General features: G+C 38.5%; 1 protein-coding gene and 7 non-coding genes across 8 annotated transcripts in view; 4 read left to right on the top strand and 4 right to left on the bottom strand.

Moving 5' to 3' along the window:
• The window catches only part of LOC130221901 (zinc finger protein 721-like), a 364,016-nt gene that overhangs the window by 284,339 nt on the left and 57,162 nt on the right, over positions 1-22,515 (top strand). The window lies entirely within an intron of this gene.
• Positions 4,456-4,600, top strand: LOC130224264 (U4 spliceosomal RNA). Its single transcript, XR_008837331.1, has one exon. It is a non-coding gene; the product is annotated as a U4 spliceosomal RNA (small nuclear RNA).
• On the bottom strand, positions 6,114-6,187 carry trnan-guu (transfer RNA asparagine (anticodon GUU)). The gene has a single exon. It is a non-coding gene; the product is annotated as a tRNA-Asn (tRNA).
• Positions 10,247-10,365, bottom strand: LOC130223626 (5S ribosomal RNA). Its single transcript, XR_008836752.1, has one exon. It is a non-coding gene; the product is annotated as a 5S ribosomal RNA (ribosomal RNA).
• Positions 10,550-10,668, bottom strand: LOC130223625 (5S ribosomal RNA). Its single transcript, XR_008836751.1, has one exon. It is a non-coding gene; the product is annotated as a 5S ribosomal RNA (ribosomal RNA).
• Positions 18,619-18,690, top strand: trnae-uuc (transfer RNA glutamic acid (anticodon UUC)). Its single transcript has one exon. It is a non-coding gene; the product is annotated as a tRNA-Glu (tRNA).
• Positions 18,781-18,867, top strand: trnay-gua (transfer RNA tyrosine (anticodon GUA)). The gene is given in 2 exon segments: positions 18,781-18,817; positions 18,832-18,867. It is a non-coding gene; the product is annotated as a tRNA-Tyr (tRNA).
• trnae-cuc (transfer RNA glutamic acid (anticodon CUC)) lies at positions 18,933-19,004 on the bottom strand. The gene has a single exon. It is a non-coding gene; the product is annotated as a tRNA-Glu (tRNA).

The raw sequence follows: 22,515 nt of genomic DNA, 5'->3' as shown, positions 1-22,515 counted from the left end.
TGATTTTGTCTACTTTTGTCTAGTTTAGTTTTGTCTGATTTTGTCTACTTTTGTGTAGTTTTGTCTAATTTCGTTTTGTCTGTTTTTATCTACTTTTGTCTAGTTTTGTCTGATTTTGTCTACTTTTGTCTATTTTTGTTTTGTCTAGTTTTGTTTTTCTGATTTTGTCTACTTTTGTCTAGTTTTGTTTTGTCTGATTTTGTCTAGTTTTGTTTAATTTTGTCTCATTTTGTTTAGTTTTGTCTGATTTTGTCTATTTTTGTTTAGTTTTGTCTAGTTTTGTTTTGTCTCGGTTTGTTTAGTTTTGTCTAGATTTGTTTAGTTTTGTCTAGTTTTGTCCAATTTTGTCTACTTTTGTCTGATTTTGTCTAGTTTTTTGTCTAGTTTTGTTTGTCTGATTTTGTCTACTTTTGTCTAGTTTTGTTTTGTCTGATTTTGTCTACTTTTGTCTAGTTTTGTTTTGTCAGATTTTGTCTACTTTTGTTTTGGCTGATTTTGTCTACTTTTGTCTACTTTTGTTTTGTCTGATTCTGTCTACTTTTGTCTAGTTTTGTTTAGTTTTGTCTTGTTTTGTTTAGTTTTGTCTGATTTTGTCTATTTTTGTTTAGTTTTGTTTTGTCTAGGTTTGTTTAGTTTTGTCTGATTTTGTCTACTTTTGTGTAGTTTTGTTTAGTTTTGTCTGATTTTGTCTATTTTTGTTTAGTTTTGTCTACTTTTGTCTAGTTTTGTCTGGTTTTGTCTAGTTTTGTCTAATTTCGTTTTGTCTGATTTTGTCTACTTTTGTCTAGTTTTGTTTAGTTTTGTCCGATTTTGTCTAGTTTTGTCTAAATTCTTTTTTCTGATTTTGTCTACTTTTGTCTAGTTCTGTCTGATTTTGTCTACTTTTGTCTATTTTTGTTTTGTCTAGTTTTGTTTGTCTGATTTTGTCTACTTCTGTCTAGTTTTGTTTTGTCTGATTTTGTCTACTTTTGTCTAGTTTTGTTTATTTTTGTCTCATTTTGTTTAGTTTTGTCTGATTTTGTCTATTTTTGTTTAGTTTTGTCTAGTTTTGTCCGATTTTGTCTAATTTTGTCTGGTTTTGTTTAGTTTTGTCTAGATTTGTTTAGTTTTGTCCGATTTTGTCTAGTTTTGTCTAATTTCTTTTTGTCTTATTTTTGTCTTTTGTCTAGTTTTTTGTTTTGTCTGATTTTGTCTGCTTTTGTCTGATTTTGTCTAGTTTTTTGTCTTATTTTGTCTAATTTTGTTTAACATTAACATAACATTTTACATTTACATTTAGTCATTTAGCAGACGCTTTTATCCAAAGCGACTTACAAATGAGGAAAAGGAAGCAATTTACACAACTTTAAGAGCAGCAGTAAACAAGTGCTATAGACAAGTATCAGGTGTGTAAAGTCTAAGAAGCTAAGCATTAGTAAATTTATTTTATTTTATTTTTATTTATTTTTTTGAGAGAGAGAGAGAGAGAGTACAGTTAGTGGTATAGCCGGAGAGGCAGTTAAGATTAGGAAGGAAATTGGAGACTAAACAGTTGAGTTTTTAGTCGTTTCTTGAAGACAGCAAGTGACTCTGCTGTTCTGATGTAGTTAGGGAGTTCATTCCACCAACTGGGCAGATTGAATGTGAGAGTTCGGGAAAGTGATTTCTTCCCTTTTAGGGATGGAACAACGAGGCGATGTTCATTCACAGAACGCAAGTTTCTGGAGGGCACATATATCTGCAGAAGTGAGAGCAGATACGAAGGAGCAAAGCCAGAGGTCGCTTAGTAAGCAAACATCAGAGCTTTGAATTTGATGCGAGCAGCAACTGGCAGCCAGTGCAAACGGGTGAGTAGCGGAGTTACATGTGTTCTTTTGGGTTCATCAAAGACCACTCGTGCTGCTGCGTTCTGAAGCAGCTGAAGAGGTTTGATAGAATTAGCTGGAAGCCTGGCTAGTAGAGAGTTGCAATAGTCAAGTTTGGAGAGAACAAGAGCTTGAACAATGAGTTGAGCTGTATGTTCAGATAGGAAGAGTCGGACCTTTCTGATGTTATAAAGTGCGAATCTGCAAGATCGAGCAGTTCTAGAAATGTGGTCAGAGAAGTTTAGTTGGTCATAAATCGTTACTCCAAGGCTTTTTACCATTTTGGATGCAGTAATGGTTGCCCCATCCATCTGGATTGAAAAGTTATGGTGTAGAGTCGGGTTGGCAGAAACTTCAAGCATTTCCGTTTTCGCAAGGTTAAACTGAAGATGATGATCTTTCATCAAGTGTGAAATGTCTGACAGGCAGGCTGAAATGCGAGCTGGAACCGAGGGATCATCAGGGTGAGGTATAGCTGAGTATCATCATAATAATAAAAATAATAATATTTTAAATATTTCTTATCAAAAGATTTTAAATATTGAGTAAAAACAAGCAAGCTTTACTTATATGCATACACTTTTTTCCAAAATAACCTTTAAAAAAAAAATAAAAATTAAACAATTCGAACAAATGTTTTAAAAACTATAATAAACGTCGATGGTCGATGTCCATGGAGCATGTTTACACACTTTTCAGGATTTTTAGTTTTTCGCCAAATTCTCTCAGCAGCCCGAAGTTTTGAGCGATGCTCACAGAGAACATCAGAGAGCCAGGGTGCAAGAGGACTGGCACGGGCTGGCCTGGATGTAAGAGGACATAGTCTGTCTAGACATGATGCTAGCGTGGAGCAGAGTGTATCAGTGGCGCTGTTCGTATCAAGTGCAGAGAGTTTGCAAGATGGAGGAAGAGAGTTTGAAAGAATGGTGGATAGTCTATTGGGTGAGAGAAAGCGTAGGTTTCTGCGAAAGGCAACCAGAGTTTAGAGGGCACTCTAGAGGGCACATATGTGTACGTGTATGTTTTTGCAACTATTTTCGTTAAGATGACACTCAATTTTGCCATAACATGCTTCGAAGCACGAAGAGGGTGCAAGTAAGTTACCTTCCACGTAAACACCGGACTCTCTTAAAAGAATGACCAGGCTGGAATTCGACTCACACATGCAAAGCACAACAGATTAGCAGTCCATCGCCTTAACCACTCAGCCACCTCGCCGCGCATATAGGTGCTCTCTTAATGGAGGCTGGACTATGGCATATACGTATGTTTTTGCAGCTATTTTCGCTAAGTATTACATACAATTTTGCCATAAACATCCTTTAAGACGCTGAGAGGTGCAAGTAAGAAACCTTAGACAGAAGCAGTTGCCTCTCTCAAAACAGTGAAACTGTGAGGATGGGATTTAAACCAGAACTTGCAGAGTACAACATACTAACCTAAGCACTCGGCCACCTCGTCACGTGTAAGCACAGCGTTGTGCTAGAGAAAGGATTACTTTTTGGGACTCGAATGGATGTTCTTACAGAAAAGATGAAGATAAAGGTTGTCATAAGGAGCTTTATCAGTAGCTCTGATCAGTGCCCCAGAGTTAAGGCTGATTTATACCTCGGCGTCAAGCTCACGCGTATGCTACGGCGCAGCCTACATGTAGTTGCATAGCACCTCGCTGTGGCCGTCGGCGACATTGACGCGCACCTCTCAAAAAATGTAACGCGTACGCGTAGCTCTGAGATTGGTCGACTTGGTAGCGCTGACGAGTGTGGGCGGAGGTGAGAGCCTCACGAGCGTGAAGTGTGGAGTCCCATGAAAAAAAAAAGTGTGGAGTCCCATGAAGGAGCTCCGCATGGAGACTGTTGTTTTGTGTTTACCTTTTAATTAAAGTTGTTGCACGTCCACTGGTTCCTGCCTCAAAATGAGCGAATTTGAGCCACTTGCACATTAAGGAAGCGTTTAGAAAAAAACAAAACACCAGCGAAGAAACTCAACACAGAAAAACATAAACACCTACTGCCAGCTAGCGTTTCGGAAGTGTACTGCAGAGCAACAGAAACAGTGCGCAGAAGTATAAGTGCACGGCTACGCGCAAGGCTTGCGCCGTGGATCCCGCTGATCACTTGACACAGAAGTATAAACCAGGCTTTATTGTTCAACATTAACTGCAACAAGTTTCTTCTGGTTTTGTTGGAGAGAAACTAGACAGAATGCCTGAGTCTAAAAACGGCAGCATAGCTGACCTTGGATTTCTGTCAAAATATGGTTTCAGTGCCCTTGCATTCTTCATTACCTTACCCCATTCCCTGTACAGCCCAATAAATACATCCCAATCTCAACCCTTTTCTCTGCCGTTCAGCGTTGTGACTCCGCCCCCTTTACCAGATTATCCACAATTCTCTTCTCCCAGATTCACATAAGTAGTGTATACTTTTCTTTAAGTAAAAATGAAACAATGTATAAGTAATTATTTTTGGACAAATCAATACCCTGTTCTGCTGACACAGCATGCACTCATTGGTGCCAGAGGGCTGATTGCTGGCAGTTTAAAGTTTGATGCCACCTTGTCGTTGCATGTCCAGATTGGTACACAAAAGAGTTCGTAGCTGTTATAGCTATTTTTTCACAGAGGCAATATCGTAGCCTATGAGGTCTATCCGAGGCATGATCATTGCTGGTTGAAAACTTTACCCAATACCTCGCTGGGATGACTTGAAATACAGTCAGCTCTGGCAATTTTTGTCAGCCGGTGGCGAAGATGGCGACGCTCACAGGTGTAGTTGATTAGACCCAGCCCGCCAAGCCATACCCGACGGGAGACCGCCTTTCCGGGACGTCCCGCGCCTGGAGGTACTTGTCTGACACCGATTGTCTCTGACCTGCCGTCAGGTTTTCGGGGAAGGCGAGAAAAAGTGGACTTTTTGTCCATTCTAGTCACTGTTTTGATCAATACCTTCCCTACCTGTGTAACGTTTGATGCTGATTTTAAGTCAAGTGGAATAAGTAACTTGGTCAATCTAGGCACTGGACAACAAACTTCTGCTAAATCCTGATGTCATCTTGTAACGCCAGACAGCACGTGGCCCAGGATCATTGCCCGGTGCACGTGTTAGCAGTTGCAAGGCAGCAAAAGCAATAGTTTTTCCCTGGGTGGGCTCAAACCACCAACCTTTCGGTTAACAGCCGAACATGCTAACCGATTGCGCCACTGAGACTCAGACACCAAACCCACTGTTGTAGAAAAGCTGAACTTTGTCTCACTTGGTCTGCAGGATGAATCCAAATGAAAGCTGCCGAAAAGAGAGAGAAAGGTAATAGAAACACCCAACGTGGGGCTCAAACCCACGTCACTGAGATTAAGTGTCTCATGCTCTCCCGTCTGAGCTAGCCAGGCTTGTGAGACACTCATTCTAGTCACTGTTTTTATCAATACCTTCCCTACCTGTGTAAAGTTTAATGCTGATTTTAAGTCAACTGGAATAAGTAACTTGGCCAATAGAGGCACTGGACAACAAACTTATGCTAAATCCTGATGTCATCTTGTAACGCCAGACAGCACGTGGCCCAGGATCTATACCCAAAGCACGTGTTAGCAGTTGCAAGGCAGCAAAAGCATTCGTTCTTCCCTGGGTGGGCTCGAACCACCAAGCTTTCGGTTAACAGCCGAACACGCTAACCAATTGTGCCACTGAGACACAGACACCAAACCAACCGTTGTAGAAAAGCTGAACTTTGTCTCACTTGGTCTGCAAGAAGATACCAAATGAAAGCTGCCGAAAAGAGAGAGAGAGAAAGGTAACAGAAACACCCAACGTGAGGCACGAACCCACGTCACTGAGATTAAGTGTCTCATGCTCTCCGACTGAGCTAGCCGGGCTTGTGAGATGCTCATTCTAGTCACTGTTTTGATCAATACCTTCCCTACCTGTGTAAAGTTTGATGCTGATTTTAAGTCAACTGGAATAAGTAACTTGGCCAATATAGGCACTGGACAACAAACTTCTGCTAAATCCTGATGTCATCTTGTAACGCCAGACAGGGCTTGTGAGATGCTCATTCAAGAGAAAGTCACTGTTTTGATCAATACCTTCCCTACCTGTGTAAAGTTTAATGGTGTTTTTAAGTCAACTGGAATAAAAAAAATGGCCAATATAGGCACTGGACAACAAACTTGTGCTAAAACCTGATGTCATCTTGTAACGCCAGACAGCACGTGGCCCAGGATCTATGCCCAGTGCACGTGTTAGCAGTTGCAAGGCAGAGAAAAGCTTAATTCGTCCCTGGGTGGGCTCGAACCACCAACCTTTCGGTTAACAGCCAAACGCGCTAACCAATTGCGCCACAGAGACTTCGAGAGCAACCCAACTGTAGTAGAACTGCTGAACTTTGTCTCAATAGGTATGGTAACAGAAACGCCCAACTAGGGGCTCAAACCCACAACCCTAAGATTAAGAGTCTCAAGCTCTACCAACTGAGCTAGCCAGGCTAGCTAGATACATTCATTCTAGTCACTGTTTTGATCAATACCTTCTCTACCTGTGTAAAGTTTGATGCTGATTTTAGCAAGTGTGTATAATAACGCTGATAAAGGACATCCTTGTCTTATAGATCAGGAAATCTCAATGTAGTCTGTTAAAAATCCATTTATTTTAAAACAACTAAAAATATCTGTATAAAAACATTTGATCCACTTAATGAAATTCTCACCAAAGCCAAATTTCTGGATAAAGTCAAATAAATAGCTGTGCTCAACTCTATCAAAAGCTTTCTCTAGATCTATGCTGAATAAAAATCCTTTTTTATCTATATGTATCAGATTAAATCTCTTATACTTGTTATTGTGTCTGCTATATCTCTGCCTATTACACCATAAGCTTGATTAGTTGTGATAAGAGTGGGAACTACCTTTTTAAGTCTGTTTGCTAAAATCTTTGCTAATATCTTATAATCTGTATTAAGCATACTTAAAGGTCTATAATTTTGCAAATCATCTTTATCACCTTTATTTTTATAAATTATTTTAATCATTCCTTTCTTCATACTCTCACTCAACTCTCCTTTTTTAAAAATAGCAGTAAAAAGATCTTTTAAAATTGGAATTAAAACATCTTTAAAAGTCTTATAAAACTCGGATGATAAACCATCTAAACCAGGGCTTTTCCCATTGCTTAATTGTGTTATAGCTTCATTTATCTCATCTTCAGTTATATCACTATCACACCGTTCTTTATCCTCTTCACTTACTTTAACTTTTATTTGATTCAATAAAAAATCCTTATCTTCTTCATGAACTCCTTCTCCCTTAAACAAAATTCCATAGAAATCTTTAACTGCTCTTAAAATACTTTCTTTATCTTTGACATTTTTCCCTTTAATTGAGACATTCTTTATCAAATCGGCTTTTTGTCGTGTTTTTTCTAAATCATAAAAGAACTTTGTACTTCTTTCTCCTTCCACTGTATTTTTCATCTTGCTTCTTATTCTAGCTCCCATACATTTTCCTCTTCTACTTTTTTCAGTTTCTCTTCTAATATCACTATTCTCCTAATATCCATATTTCCTTCTGTTATCTTTTCCATTTCATTCTCCCATTCTTTGTTTAATTGTCTTTCTTTAGCTCGATTAGCTTTCTGCATTTTCTTTGAACATTCTATTGAAAATCTTTTGGCCTCTAATTTGACATTGTCCCACCACACACTTATTTCGTCATCATATAACTCATCATTTACACTATTAATAATAATATTTTCCATTTCAATTTTATAACAATCATTCTTTAAGAGCTCTGTATTAAACACCCATACACCTGGTCCTCTTTCAACTCCACTGAAATCCATCATTACATACAAAAAATCATGGTCACTACAGCTAAAAATCTTGTAAAAAACCTTTGAAATAAAAGATTCTAATCTTCTTGTACATAAAACATAGTCTAATCTACTTTGTTTTAAAACTGTATTCACCCACTGCCTTCTTGAGTATTCTCTTTTGGCTCTATTTCTCTCTCTCCATACATCTACATATTTATGTTTTTCAATCATGTATTTCAGTTCTTTTCTTCCAACATCTGCTCTATAAACCATATAATCATCTACATCTATCCTTTCTAAAACAGTATAAAAATCTCCTAAGACAATAACATTATTCCATCCACTCATTAAAACACTAAGGTTCTTAAAAAAAGTAACTCTTTCCAAGTCTTGATTTGGAGCATGGATGTTACATATTGTTATTTCTTCACCCTTATTTATAATTGTAATAGTTAAGATCCTTCCATAGTTATCTTTAAATAAAACATCAAATGAGCATCCTATTCCTCTTCTAATTAATATTGCCATGCCTTTTTTCTTATTTGGGTCATTATTATACAATATTTCCCCATCCCAACATTTTTAAAACTCATTAATAATGGTTTCATTCCATCCAGTCTCTTGTATACATATTATATCACATTTTTCTGTTAAAGCAATTACATTTTCAAACTTCACTTTAGATGACAGCCCTCTTACATTAATTGAAACCAAACATAAGTTGTTCATTAGAAATATAAAAGAAAACAAGCCATCCAAACAGAAGAAAATCCAAATTAAACAAGCCATCAATCATTTGTAGTCTTTTTTAATCTAAAATCTTAGATCAGTTCTGTCAGTTTTTAGTTTTGCTTTTGCTTCTTTTCGTAATTTCTGTTTCTTAAGCACTTGCTGAATATTGATTTGTACAGTTTTTCTGCGTCTTCTGTTTATGCTGTCTATTGTTCTGTCTTTAGTCCCAATATTTATTTCATCATTATCATCATCGCTTACCTCTTCATCAATTCTGCTTTCTGTATTTTCACCCGCTGCTCCTTGTTCTTTTTCCATGTCCTGTCCATCGTCTTTCATTAGATGTTGTGCCTCAGTCTCTACTGTATCTCCTTCATCCTCTTCACTCATAGCCTGCTCCTCTTCTTGTTCATTCAAACCATCCGCTGTTAAATCCTGTGCTTCATCCTCACTTTCTTCATTGCTTGATTTCTCCATTGGTTTATGCAGTTCCATTACTCCAGTCTCTTCCTCGTCCGATTCACATCTGCACCACAATGTTGTCTTTTTGCAGCCTTGGCACCGTGGGGCTTTACAGTCCCGCGCAAAATGCCCCTGCTCCAGACATTCTCTACACACAAATTGTGGGCAGTCTTTTTTTTATGTTCAGTGCTTCCACATAATCTGCATGTTTTTATCTGCTGATCATGTATCACTCTAAAATATTTTGGTCCTTCCTCTGTATCAAATTTGACGTTGTAAAGAAGGGTCATGACTTCTTTCGGAAATTTCACCCTGATGAACCTTGTTCCATCAGCCACAGTTGTTCCTGGATGATACCTTCATCTTAGTGGAAGAATTGGAGAAACTCCCCAGTCCACAAGCTTTTGGATGATTTCGCTATCTTGAATATAATTGGGTAAATTTAAAAAAGAAACCATTCTCTCAGTTGCACAGAGTTTTGATATCTCACAGAATTGTTGGTTAATCATGAGTCCATCCATTAAATTATCACAGTCTGTTTCATTTTCCATTGTTAGTTCATAGTCAAAGTTTGATTTTTTTCTCAGTCCAAACAATTTTCCAACTCCAGTCTTTCCTTCCACAGCCTTTATAATCATAACTACTGTGATATTTTCAGGATCTTTCACAGTCATTGTCAAAGTTGTTTCTTTTTTATATTGTCTCTGAAATCTTGCTTGACTTTTCAGTTTGTTTATCATCTCATTTCTTTGACTTGTTTGTTGGGTGTTTTCCAAACGTTCAGGAATTGCTTTACCTTTTGTTTGTTGTATTTCTCCACTTCCTCCTCTACTTGTGTCTGATCTGTTTTTCCTCCTTCTTGCCACAACAGTTGCCCATGTGTCATTATTATCGATGTCCTTGTTTGAATCTCCTGAATTGCTATCTTCAGGAGTAGCTTTGTCCGTGTTGCCATAGTCCATATTCAGTTCCTGTTCCTTTACCGGGGTGTCCATCCTTTCAAACGGTTTTAACCCCAAACAGATAAGACTGTCTGGGGTTTAACTAAAACTAAACAAAATTTATATAACTTATTTCTGTCAAAATCAAGAAAAAAACAATAAAGAAAATCAAAATGGGAGAGCCTTTCTCTCTCTACTGCCACCTCATACTTCCTTGAAAGCAGTGACTCAGTCAAACTCAAGGGGGCGTGCTCAGGGTGGTATGGCCGTAAGCGAGAGCAGCAGTCAAGAGTTGGCTATTTAAAAATAGGCGCAGCACCAGGGGCCGAGCGCCGCTCAGCTTGCCTTGAAACAGCACCGACAGAAACAATGCCCTTGGCCCCTCAATAGTTTACCTCTTTTTTTTTTTCTTCAATATATATATTTATTTATTTATTTTTTTGCCAAATGAAGGAATTCAAAAAGCTTACAGCACCTGGTATTCCCAGGCGGTCTCCCATCCAAGTACTAACCAGGCCCAACCCTGCTTTGCTTCCGAGTTCAGATGAGATCAGGCATTGCCAGGGTGGTATGGCCGTAAGCGAGAGCAGCAGTCAAGAGTTGGCTATTTAAAAATAGGCGCAGCACCAGGGGCCGAGCGCCGCTCAGCTTGCCTTGAAACAGCACCGACAGAAACAATGCCCTTGGCCCCTCAATAGTTTACCTCTTTTTTTTTTCTTCAATATATTAATTTATTTATTTTTTTGCCAAATGAAGGAATTCAAAAAGCTTACAGCACCTGGTATTCCCAGGCGGTCTCCCATCCAAGTACTAACCAGGCCCAACCCTGCTTTGCTTCCGAGTTCAGATGAGATCAGGCATTGCCAGGGTGGTATGGCCGTAAGCGAGAGCAGCAGTCAAGAGTTGGCTATTTAAAAATAGGCGCAGCACCTGGGGCCGAGCGCCGCTCAGCTTGCCTTGAAACAGCACCGACAGAAACAATGCCCTTGGCCCCTCAATAGTTTACCTCTTTTTTTTTTCTTCAATATATTTATTTATTTATTTTTTTGCCAAATGAAGGAATTCAAAAAGCTTACAGCACCTGGTATTCCCAGGCGGTCTCCCATCCAAGTACTAACCAGGCCCAACCCTGCTTTGCTTCCGAGTTCAGATGAGATTTTTTTTTTTTTTTTTTTTTTTTTTTTTTAACAATCATGACATTTATACATACAAATATTTAAAATACACAATATTTAAAAATCTCCTGGTAAGAAAACTTCAAAACCAGTCCAAGTTTGTACAACATATGGATTATTTTTTGTAATACATTTTTCAAAAATGTCCATCTTTTCATACATTTTGCAATAGTTATATATAACCATTATTTCCTCAGTCACAATCTGTTTGTACAACAAAACCAATGGAATTTCTTTTTTCTTTTGTTTCATAATATTTCTTCTTTTCCATATGGTATATCTTGCAAGAGTCAACATATAATTAAGAGCAAACACATTTTTTGTTTTCCCATTAAAACCAAATAAAAACAGTGTGTCCCATTCTTCTAAAACAATGTTTTCACCATACAAAAAAGTACATACAATTGTTTTCAACATCTTCATAAAATCACATAACTTTGTACATTTTAAAAATAGGTGTAACACACCTTCCCTTTTTTCCAAACACACCTTACACAGTTCATCTTGTGATACCCCAATCTTTTTAAAGATGATCTCTGTCATTATGCAGTTGTGTCTTAACATAAAATCAAAGTTTTCCAATGCTGGACTTTTCAAATTTAATCTTACATTTTTCCATATATTCGAAGCATCGAAGTTTTCAAATATCTTTTCCAAAAATTCTGTTGATTTAGGTTTTTTAAACACAGCATTACACAAACATGTATAAAACATCTTGATAGGACAATCATTGATACTAATCTTATCTTCATCCACTTTTAAAAACACTTTTATTTTTCTATTTTCAGTTTCTTTTTCATTCTCTTCAATAGTTTTGATCCAGTGATCTGGTAATGCTAATCTTAACTTCTTGTATTGATCTTCAATTTTTTCTTTATCATCTACATCTTCTATTTCCTCCAGTGTATCTATTATTGCTTGAGTAGGTAAAAACCCAGGTTTTATTTCATATAAAATGTCTTTTACTTGTCTAAAACCAACTGCATACCAGTTCTCATAAAACATTTGTTTTTTGCTTTTATTGTTCTGATTTAAAAACAGGGGTTGCTGTAAATAAAGTTTTCTTCCTTCAATCTCAGTGTGTATGTTATCATAAAAACATTTCCATGTTCTCAACAACTCTTTATAAAACTCAGGAATATTCTCTATCATGCGGTCTTTAAATGCCATCCATAAGAAATCATCTCCTATTTGTCCACATTTATTAATAAAATAACTCATGATGCTTTTCCACAGAATATTGTCTTCATTTAAAAACTTCTTTAATGTTTTAATTCTCATACTTTTCATTCTTATCCATGGATCTATAAGTCCTAATCCTCCCTCATCCACCTTTCCAATGATAGTGTTATATGCAATTTTAGATGGTTTATCATCCCATAAAAACTTTAAAATCATAGTTTTTATTCTCTTATACACCCACGTAGGTAGACTAACAACACTTAAAACATACCACATCTTAGATAGAAAAAGAGAATTTAAAACCAGTACTTTCCCTTTTAAAAACAATACTCTCTGCTTCCAAAAACATAATCTTTTCTCCATTTTATTTAGGAGTTCATCCCAAATTATTTCTCTAGTTTTCATTTCATCATATCCCAGCGTAATGCCTAAGATCTTTAGGTAATTGTTTTGTTCTTTAAATTCCCAATTTCCTTGTGGAGCTTCTGCTTTTCCCATCTTAATGTATTCCGTTTTTTCTTTATTTACTTTTGCTCCCGATCCTCGACAATATTTATCAAATATTTCCATAGCTTTCCCAACACTTTTCAAATCTTTTAAAAATAGAGTGGTATCATCAGCATACTGAAACATTTTCTGTTCTGTTCTATTGGTTTCTATCATAAACCCTTTAATTTCCTTGTCTTCATTTATAGCTAAGCCTAATGGTTCAGCAACTAGTGTGTATAATAATGCTGATAAAGCACATCCTTGTCTTATAGATCTGGAAATCTCAATGTAGTCTGTTAAAAATCCATTTATTTTAAAACAACTAAAAATATCTGTATAAAAACATTTGATCCACTTAATGAAATTCTCACCAAAGCCAAATTTCTGCATTAAGTCAAATAAATAGCTGTGCTCAACTCTATCAAAAGCTTTCTCTAGGTCTATGCTGAATAAAAATCATTCATCTTTTTTTTCTTTTATGTACCAGATTAAATCTCTTATACTTGTTATTGTGTCTGCTATATCTCTGCCTATTACACCATAAGCTTGATTAGTTGTGATAAGAGTGGGAACTACCTTTTTAAGTCTGTTTGCTAAAATCTTTGCTAATATCTTATAATCTGTATTAAGCATGCTTAAAGGTCTATAATTTTGCAAATCATCTTTATCACCTTTATTTTTATAAATTATTTTAATCATTCCTTTCTTCATACTCTCACTCAACTCTCCTTTTTTAAAAATAGCAGTAAAAAGATCTTTTAAAATTGGAATTAAAACATCTTTAAAAGTCTTATAAAACTCGGATGACAAACCATCTAAACCAGGGCTTTTCCCATTGCTTAATTGTGTTATAGCTTCATTTATCTCATCTTCAGTTATATCACTATCACACCGTTCTTTATCCTCTTCACTTACTTTAACTTTTATTTGATTCAATAAAAAATCCTTATCTTCTTCATGAACTCCTTCTCCCTTAAACAAAATTCCATAGAAATCTTTAACTGCTCTTAAAATACTTTCTTTATCTTTGACATTTTCCCCTTTTATTGAGACATTCTTTATCAAATCGGCTTTTTGTCGTGTTTTTTCTAAATCATAAAAGAACTTTGTACTTCTTTCTCCTTCCACTGTATTTTTCATCTTACTTCTTATTCTAGCTCCCATACATTTTTCCTCTTCTACTTTTTTCAGTTTCTCTTCTAATATCACTATTCTCCTAATATCCATATTTCCTTCTGTTATCTTTTCCATTTCATTCTCCCATTCTTTGTTTAATTGTCTTTCTTTAGCTCGATTAGCTTTCTGCATTTTCTTTGAACATTCTATTGAAAATCTTTTGGCCTCTAATTTGACATTGTCCCACCACACACTTATTTCTTCATCATATAACTCATCATTTACACTATTAATAATAATATTTTCCATTTTAATTTTATAAAAATCATTCTTTAAGAGCTCTGTATTAAACACCCATACACCTGGTCCTCTTTCAACTCCACTGAAATCCATCATTACATACAAAAAATCATGGTCACTACAGCTAAAAATCTTGTAAAAAATCTTTGAAATAAAAGATTCTAATCTTCTTGTACATAAGACATAGTCTAATCTACTTTGTTTTAAAACTGTATTCACCCACTGCCTTCTTGAGTATTCTCTTTTGGCTCTATTTCTCTCTCTCCATACATCTACATATTTATGTTTTTCAATCATGTATTTCAGTTCTTTTCTTCCAACATCTGCTCTATAAACCATATAATCATCTACATCTATCCTTTCTAAAACAGTATAAAAATCTCCTAAGACAATAACATTATTCCATCCACTCATTAAAACACTAAGGTTCTTAAAAAAAGTCACTCTTTCCAAGTCTTGATTTGGAGCATGGATGTTACATATTGTTATTTCTTCACCGTTATTTATAATTTTAATAGTTAAGATCCTTCCATAGTTATCTTTAAATAAAACATCAAATGAGCATCCTATTCCTTTTCTAATTAATATTGCCAAGCCTTTTTTCTTATTTGGGTCATTATTATACAATATTTCCCCGTCCCAACATTTTTTAAACTCATTAATAATCGTTTCATTCCATCCAGTCTCTTGTATACATATTATATCACATTTTTCTGTTAAAGCAATTACATTTTCAAACTTCACTTTAGATGACAGCCCTCTTACATTAATTGAAACCAAACATAAGTTGTTCATTAGAAATATAAAAGAAAACAAGCCATCCAAACAGAAGAAAATCCAAATTAAACAAACCATCAATCATTTGTAGTCTTTTTTATCTAAAATCTTAGATCAGTTCTGTCAGTTTTTAGTTCTGCTTTTGCTTCTTTTCGTAATTTCTGTTTCTTAAGCACTTGCTGAATATTTATTTGTACAGTTTTTCTGCGTCTTCTGTTTATGCGGTCTATTGTTCTGTCTTTAGTCCCAATATTTATTTCATCATTATCATCATCGCTTACCTCTTCCTCAATTCTGCTTTCTGTATTTTCACCCGCTGCTCCTTGTTCTTTTTCCATGTCCTGTCTATCATCTTTCATTAGATGTTGTGCCTCAGTCTCTACTGTATCTCCTTCATCCTCTTCACTCATAGCCTGCTCCTCTTCTTGTTCATTCAAACCATCCGGTGTTAATTCCTGTTCTTCATCCTCTCTTTCTTCATCGCTTGATTTCTCCGTTGGTTTATGCATTTCCATAACTCCAGTCTCTTCCTCATCCGATTCACATCTGCACCACAATGTTGTCTTTTTGCAGCCTTGGCACCGTGGGGCTTTACAGTCCCGCGCAAAATGCCCCTGCTCCAGACATTCTCTGCACACAAATTGTGGGCAGTCTTTTTTTTCATGTCCAGTGCTTCCACATAATCTGCATGTTTTTATCTGCTTATCATGTATCACTCTAAAATATTTTGGTCCTTCCTCTGTATCAAATTTGACGTTGTAAGGAAGAGTCATGACTTCTTTCGGAAATTTCACCCTGATGAACCTTGTTCCATCAGCCACAGTTGTTCCTGGATGATATCTTCTTCTTAGTGGGAGAATTGGAGAAACTCCTCAGTCCACAAGCTTTTGGATGATTTCACTATCTTGAATATAGTTGGGTAAATTTAAAAAAGAAACCATTCTCTCAGTTGCGCAGAGTTTTGATATTTCACAGAATTGTTGGTTGATCATTAGTCCATCCATTAAATGATCACAGTCCGTTTCGTTTTCCATTGTGAGTTCATAGTCAAAATTAGATTTTTTTCTCAGTCCAAACAATTTTCCAACTCCAGTCTTTCCTTCCACAGCCTTTATAATCATAACTACTGTGATATTTCCAGGATCTTTCACAGTCATTGTCAAAGTTGTTTCTTTTTTATATTGTCTCTGAAATCTAGCTTGACTTTTCAGTTAGTTTATCATCTCATTTCTTTGACTTGTTTGTTGGGTGTTTTCCAAACGTTCAGCAATTGCTTTACCTTTTGTTTGTTGTATTTCTCCACTTCCTCCTCTACTTGTGTCTGATCTGTTTTTCCTCCTTCTTGCCACAACAGTTGCCCATGTGTCATTATTGTCAATGTCCTTGTTTGAATCTCCTGAATTGCTATCTTCAGGAGTAGCTTTGTCCGTGCTGCCATAGTCGATATTCAGTTCCTGTTCCTTTGTCAAAGTGTCCATTCTTTCAAAAGGTTTTAACCCCAAACAGATAACACTGTCTGGGGTTTAACTAAAACTAAACAAAATTAATATAACTTATTTTAAGCAAAATCAAGAAAAAAACAATAAAGAAAATCAAAATGGGAGAGCCTTTCTCTCCCTACTGCCACCTCACACTTCCTTGAAAGCAGTGACTCAGTCAAACTCAAGGGGGCGTGCTCAGGGTGGTATGGCCGTAAGCGAGAGCAGCAGTCAAGAGTTAGCTATTTAAAAATAGGCGCAGCACCAGGAGCCGAGCGCAGCTCAGCTTGCATTGACACAGCACCAAGAGTAACAAGGCCCTTGTCCCCTCAATTGTTTACCTGTTTTTTGTTTTTTTTTCTGTTTCTGCTCCGGGGCACCAATAGCTCTTGCTAAGTTAAACCAGCCAAGTCACTGTACCCACTTTCCCCCGAATGGAATCAGTCCCTACCACTTAGAAGTCACCCAGCCAACTTGCAGCGTAATCTCTTTCACTTGTAAGTCTCTGAGCTGTAGCAATACCTAAGTGCTCTGATAAAACATGCATAAAAGAAACTATGGCTTTTAACCTCCTCTTGGAGAGAAGAGAGTCTCCGACCCTGGATCTCAGGGGTTCTCTGGAGGGACTGTCAGGAATCCTGTAAGAGCATCCCATCCACACAACGTCTTGCTATAAAACAAAGCAGAATGTGTGGTGACGGAACTCCAGGTTGACAGAGCCTTGTCCTTGTTTCAAATAATGTGCTAACAAGGTGCTGAACGGAGTGCCAGTGGCAAAAAGGATAACGCTTATGACTATGGATCAGAGGATTCTAGCTTAGCAATCGTAAACCCAGCCTACTTCATGCAAACGTCCCTACCAGGCCCAACCCTGCTTTTCTTCCGAGTTCAGATGAGATCAGGCATTGCCAGGGTGGTATGGCCGTAAGCGAGAGCAGCCATCAAGAGTTAGCTATTTAAAAATAGGCGCAGCACCAGGAGCCGAGCGCAGCTCAGCTTGCATTGACACAGCACTGACAGTAACAAGGCCCTTGTCCCCTCAATTGTTTACCTGTTTTTTTTTTTTTTCTGTTTCTGCTTTGGGGCACCAACAGCTCCTGCTAAGTTAAACCAGCCAAGTCACTGTACCCACTTTCCCCCGAATGGAATCAGGGAAGTGGGTACACTGACCTGGCTGGTTCCAGAGTTCAGAGAGGAATTCAGAGTTGTTGTTTTTTTGTATTTTGGGAAGTGTATTAGCTGCCAAATGAAGGAATTTAAAAAGCTTACAGGACCTGGTATTCCCAGGCGGTCTCCCATCCAAGTACCAACCAGGCCCAACCCTGCTTTGCTTCCGAGTTCAGATGAGATATATATATTTTTTTTTATTAAAATCAAATATTTACATTTTTACAAAGAAATGATCACATCACACAAAAATCACATGATACTTACAACACTCATTATTAGACTTCATATTTTTCCCATAACCAACTTAAAATGTTGTCCTTGTATTCAACCATTACGTTCCCTTTTACCATTATTTCTATAAATACATCCTCCTCTTCTTGTACTATAAAATAGTTGAATATCAATTTTACAGCCATCTCCATTCTGTTTTTAAACATACGCCATATATCCACTCTCTTCCCATCATGTTTAGCCATATTTCTCCTTATCCAAATCACATACTTAGCAATTGTTATACATAGATTAAAAGCATACATACCACATTCATTTTGACCAAATAAAGAAAAAAAAAATTCCCAGTTCTTTTGTTCATCCACATATATGTCCCCTATTAACGATTTAGCAATTTTCTTAAATTTTTCCATAATTCCTCCAACTTTTCACAATAGAAGAACAAATGTAATAAACCTTCCCCTTCCTTTATACACACCTTATATGTTATATCTTGTTCAATTCCCATTTTACACAATCTCATTTCTGTTAATATGCAATTATGTCTCAATAAATAATTACAATTTTCGAAAATTGGTTCCATATATTTCATTCTGACATTTGCCCATATTTCTTTTTCATTTAAATCCTCATATCTTTCCTTCCAGTAGTTGAATGCTATAGGTCTTATAAAAGCCTTTGATCTAAAAACAACATAAAAACTCTTAACTGTACATAAGCTCATATTGATCTTTTCTCCATTTTTTTTTCTTAAAATAGACCTCTGGTAATTCTTCCTTCTCCCGCAACTCTTTTTTTTTTTCAATTATTTCAATCCAATCTTTTGGTATTGCTTTTTTCAAATCATGATATTGTCTTTGTAATTTTGTTTTAGAAAGAACTGAAGTTTTGCCAAGACTGCCCTCATAAGTGGCAGCTCCCATATGGTCTAGCGGTCAGGATTCCTGGTTTTCACCCAGGCGGCCCGGGTTCGACTCCCGGTATGGGAAGCCTTGAGTATTTTTGCCACTGCCCTTTTTTTCCCAGCAGTCGGACTGCAGCAACTTTAAGGGGGTGGGCTTGTGTGGGACACTCATAAGCCTTCGATAGCTCAGTTGGTAGAGCGGAGGACTGTAGGTGTGTTGTTGGCAATCCTTAGGTCGCTGGTTCGACTCCGGCTTGAAGGAGGTCTTTTGCCCTTTCATGCCTGTGCAGTTCGCATATATCTTGATAGCTAGAGCTCAAAAGGAAGTTCCCTGACCGGAAATCGAACCCTGGCCGCGGCGGTGAGAGCGCCGAATCCTATCCACTAGACCACCAGGGAAGGTCCTGCAGAAGCTCGCCCTCAAGCCTAGCTGTGGGCCTCCACGCAAGTATGCTGCAGCTGCTCTGACAAAAATAAATCTAACGCTTGTAACCTCCTCCTGGAGAGGAGAAAGTCTCAGACCCTGGATCACAGTTCTTCTAGGGAGGGACTGTCACATGCACTGTAAGAGCATCCTATCGACACCACAACTTGCCATAATAACGAAGGACAGCATGTGTTGAATGAACTCCGTGTTGAATGAACTCCGTGTTAAATGAACTCCGTGTTGACTGAGCTGTGTCCTTATCACAAGTAACAGAATAAAGATGAAAAGATAAGCAGACAGGGCTAGTGGCGCAATGGATAACGCGTCTGACTACGGCTCAGAAGATTCTAGATTCGACTCCTGGCTGGCTCGCTCTGGTCTTTTTGCTTTGATGTCAGCCAGTGCACTGCAGTCGCCTTTCGCCCCCACTGGAGCTGTTCAGGTCCACTCTGGAGTGAGTCGAGTTTAAGGGGCCGCAATCACAGAGCCCGTGGGGTGCTCACCTGGTTTCAAAGGCTGCCCCAACTGCTAGATTTTTATTAACGTCTACTACAGCTACACCAATCGTAAACCCAGCCTACTTGTTGCAAAAGTCCCTATCACTTAGAAGTCACCCAGCCAACTTGCAGCGTAATCTCTTCCACTTGTAAGTCTCTGAGCTGTAGCAATACCTAAGTGCTCTGATAAAACATGCATAAAAGAAACTATGGCTTTTAACCTCCTCTTGGAGAAAAGAGAGTCTCCGACCCTGGATCTCAGGGGTTCTATGGAGGGACTGTCAGGAATCCTGTAAGAGCATCCCATCCACACAACGTCTTGCTATAAATCAAAGCAGAATGTGTGGTGACGGAACTCCAGGTTGACAGAGCCTTGTCCTTGTTTCAAACAATGTGCTAACAAGGTGCTGAACGGAGTGCCAGTGGCACAAAGGATAACGCTTATGACTATGGATCCGAGGATTCTAGCTTAACAATCGTAAACCCAGCCTACTTGATGCAAACGTCCCTACCAGGCCCAACCCTGCTTTTCTTCCGAGTTCAGATGAGATCAGGCAATGCCAGGGTGGTATGGCCGTAAGCGAGAGCAGCCTTCAAGAGTTAGCTATTTAAAAATAGGCGCAGCACCAGGAGCCGAGCGCAGCTCAGCTTGCATTGACACAGCACCGACAGTAACAAGGCCCTTGTCCCCTCAATTGTTTAACTGTTTTTTTTTTTTCTGTTTCTGCTTTGGGGCACCAACAGCTCCTGCTAAGTTAAACCAGCCAAGTCACTGTACCCACTTTCCCCCGAATGGAATCAGGGAAGTGGGTACACTGACCTGGCTGGTTCCAGAGTTCAGAGAGGAATTCAGAGTTGTTGTTTTTTTGTATTTTGGGAAGTGTATTAGCTGCCAAATGAAGGAATTTAAAAAGCTTACAGCACCTGGTATTCCCAGGCGGTCTCCCATCCAAGTACCAACCAGGCCCAACCCTGCTTTGCTTCCGAGTTCAGATGAGATATATATATATTTTTTTATTAAAATCAAATATTTACATTTTTACAAAGAAATGATCACATCACACAAAAATCACATGATACTTACAACACTCATTATTAGACTTCATATTTTTCCCATAACCAACTTAAAATGTTGTCCTTGTATTCAACCATCACGTTCCCTTTTACCATTATTTCTATAAATACATCCTCCTTTTCTTGTACTATAAAATAGTTGAATATCAATATTACAGCCATCTCCATTCTGTTTTTAAACATACGCCATATATCCACTCTCTTCCCATCATGTTTAGCCATATTTCTCCTTATCCAAATCACATACTTAGCAATTGTTATACATAGATTAAAAGCATACATACCACATTCATTTTGACCAAATAAAGAAAAAAAAAATTCCCAGTTCTTTTGTTCATCCACATATATGTCCCCTATTAACGATTTTGTCATGGATTGGTCAGGCTCTCACGACCCCCACTCACGAAGATCACCATCACCTGACTTCTAATGAGCACACAGCTGCATCACATTCACGAGCACCAGATAAAAGCACAGCACTCCAGTCGCTCATTGTCCGGGCTCGTCTCGACGAAAGCGGACAACTGAGCGACCACTCAGCGTAGTCATCCTCAGCTAAAACAAACGATTTACTTACCTGTTCTCTTTGTATTCCTCCTAGTCTTCCTGGTCCTCCCGAATCGTCCTGTCTTCCAGTCCTTCCAAGTCTGTGTCATCCTCTGTCAGCTGTATCTGGTGTGTGCTGTCCATCCTCGTGTATTCCTGTTACCCAGCCACGGAGGAAAAGACCCCAACATCATTCCTGATCCTCCTGGCTATCCTTCATGTGCTCCTTGTTGTCATTTAATAAACACCCTAACGTTTCCTTACCTCTGTCTCCTGTCCGCTTCATAACAGAAGCCCGGACCCATAACGACGACAACATGAGCACCCCCGATCACCTTCAAGAGCTGGTGGACCAGTTGAAGCGGATTCTACAGCCACCAGCTCCACTTTCCAACGCACCACCAGCACCGAGCACTTCCGCCTCCACAGTTTCTTCTTCGGCCCTTCCTTCCAGTCCCATGGCCCGACCAGCGCCCTACTCAGGCGGAGCGGGGGAGTGCAATGGTTTTCTGTTACAATGTTCCCTCATATTCGAAATGCAACCTTCTCTATATCCCACAGATAAGTCGAAGATCGCCTACATCGTATCTCTACTCTCTGGACCTGCACTTAAATGGGCTGAGACGATCTGGAACCAAGCCGGGCCGGTCATGAATTCCATCACTACCTTCACGGAGTATTTCAAAGAGGTGTTTGGACGTTCTGATGGGGAAGTAGCCGCTGGAGAGCAGCTGTATCATCTAAAGCAAGGTACTCTATCTACACAGGAATATGCTCTCCGGTTTCGCACTCTAGCAGCTGCAAGTGGATGGAATGAGAGATCGTTGTTGACCACGTACCGGCTCGGCTTGGAACCCACTCTCCGAATCCAACTGGCCACATTAGATGATACAATGGGTCTGGAGAGATTCATCCAACATTCTCTCCGATGTTCCGATCGTCTCCGTTCCTATCAACAGGACACCATCACCCCCCTCGTCTGCACTCCTCCAATCGCCTGAGTCAACAGCCTCTCCAGAACCAGAACCCATGATAATAGAGTCTGGAAGACTGACATCAGCGGAACGACAGAGGAGGCTGACCCGGGGTCTGTGTCTATACTGCGGTGTCAGTGGACACACCCGTATGGAGTGTCCCCTTCGTCCCATTCGGACTTCAGTGAGTGTATTCAGTACGAATATTGAACAATGTAAACCACTTACTACCACCGTACAAATAACTACTGCCTCTATTTCTCTCCTTGTCACAGCCCTCATCGACTCCGGGTCAGCAGGGAACTTCATCTCCCAATCCCTCTGTCGTCAACTCCACCTCCGTACTGAGGCGTCCTCGCATATATACCAGATACAACCGATAACCCAGAGCA

This window comes from Danio aesculapii, chromosome 4 (genome assembly GCF_903798145.1).
Source record: "Danio aesculapii chromosome 4, fDanAes4.1, whole genome shotgun sequence".
NCBI classification, from domain to species: domain Eukaryota; kingdom Metazoa; phylum Chordata; class Actinopteri; order Cypriniformes; family Danionidae; genus Danio; species Danio aesculapii.
The sequence above is the reverse complement of the archived record's forward strand: the minus strand, read 5'-3'. Positions and strand labels throughout refer to the sequence as shown.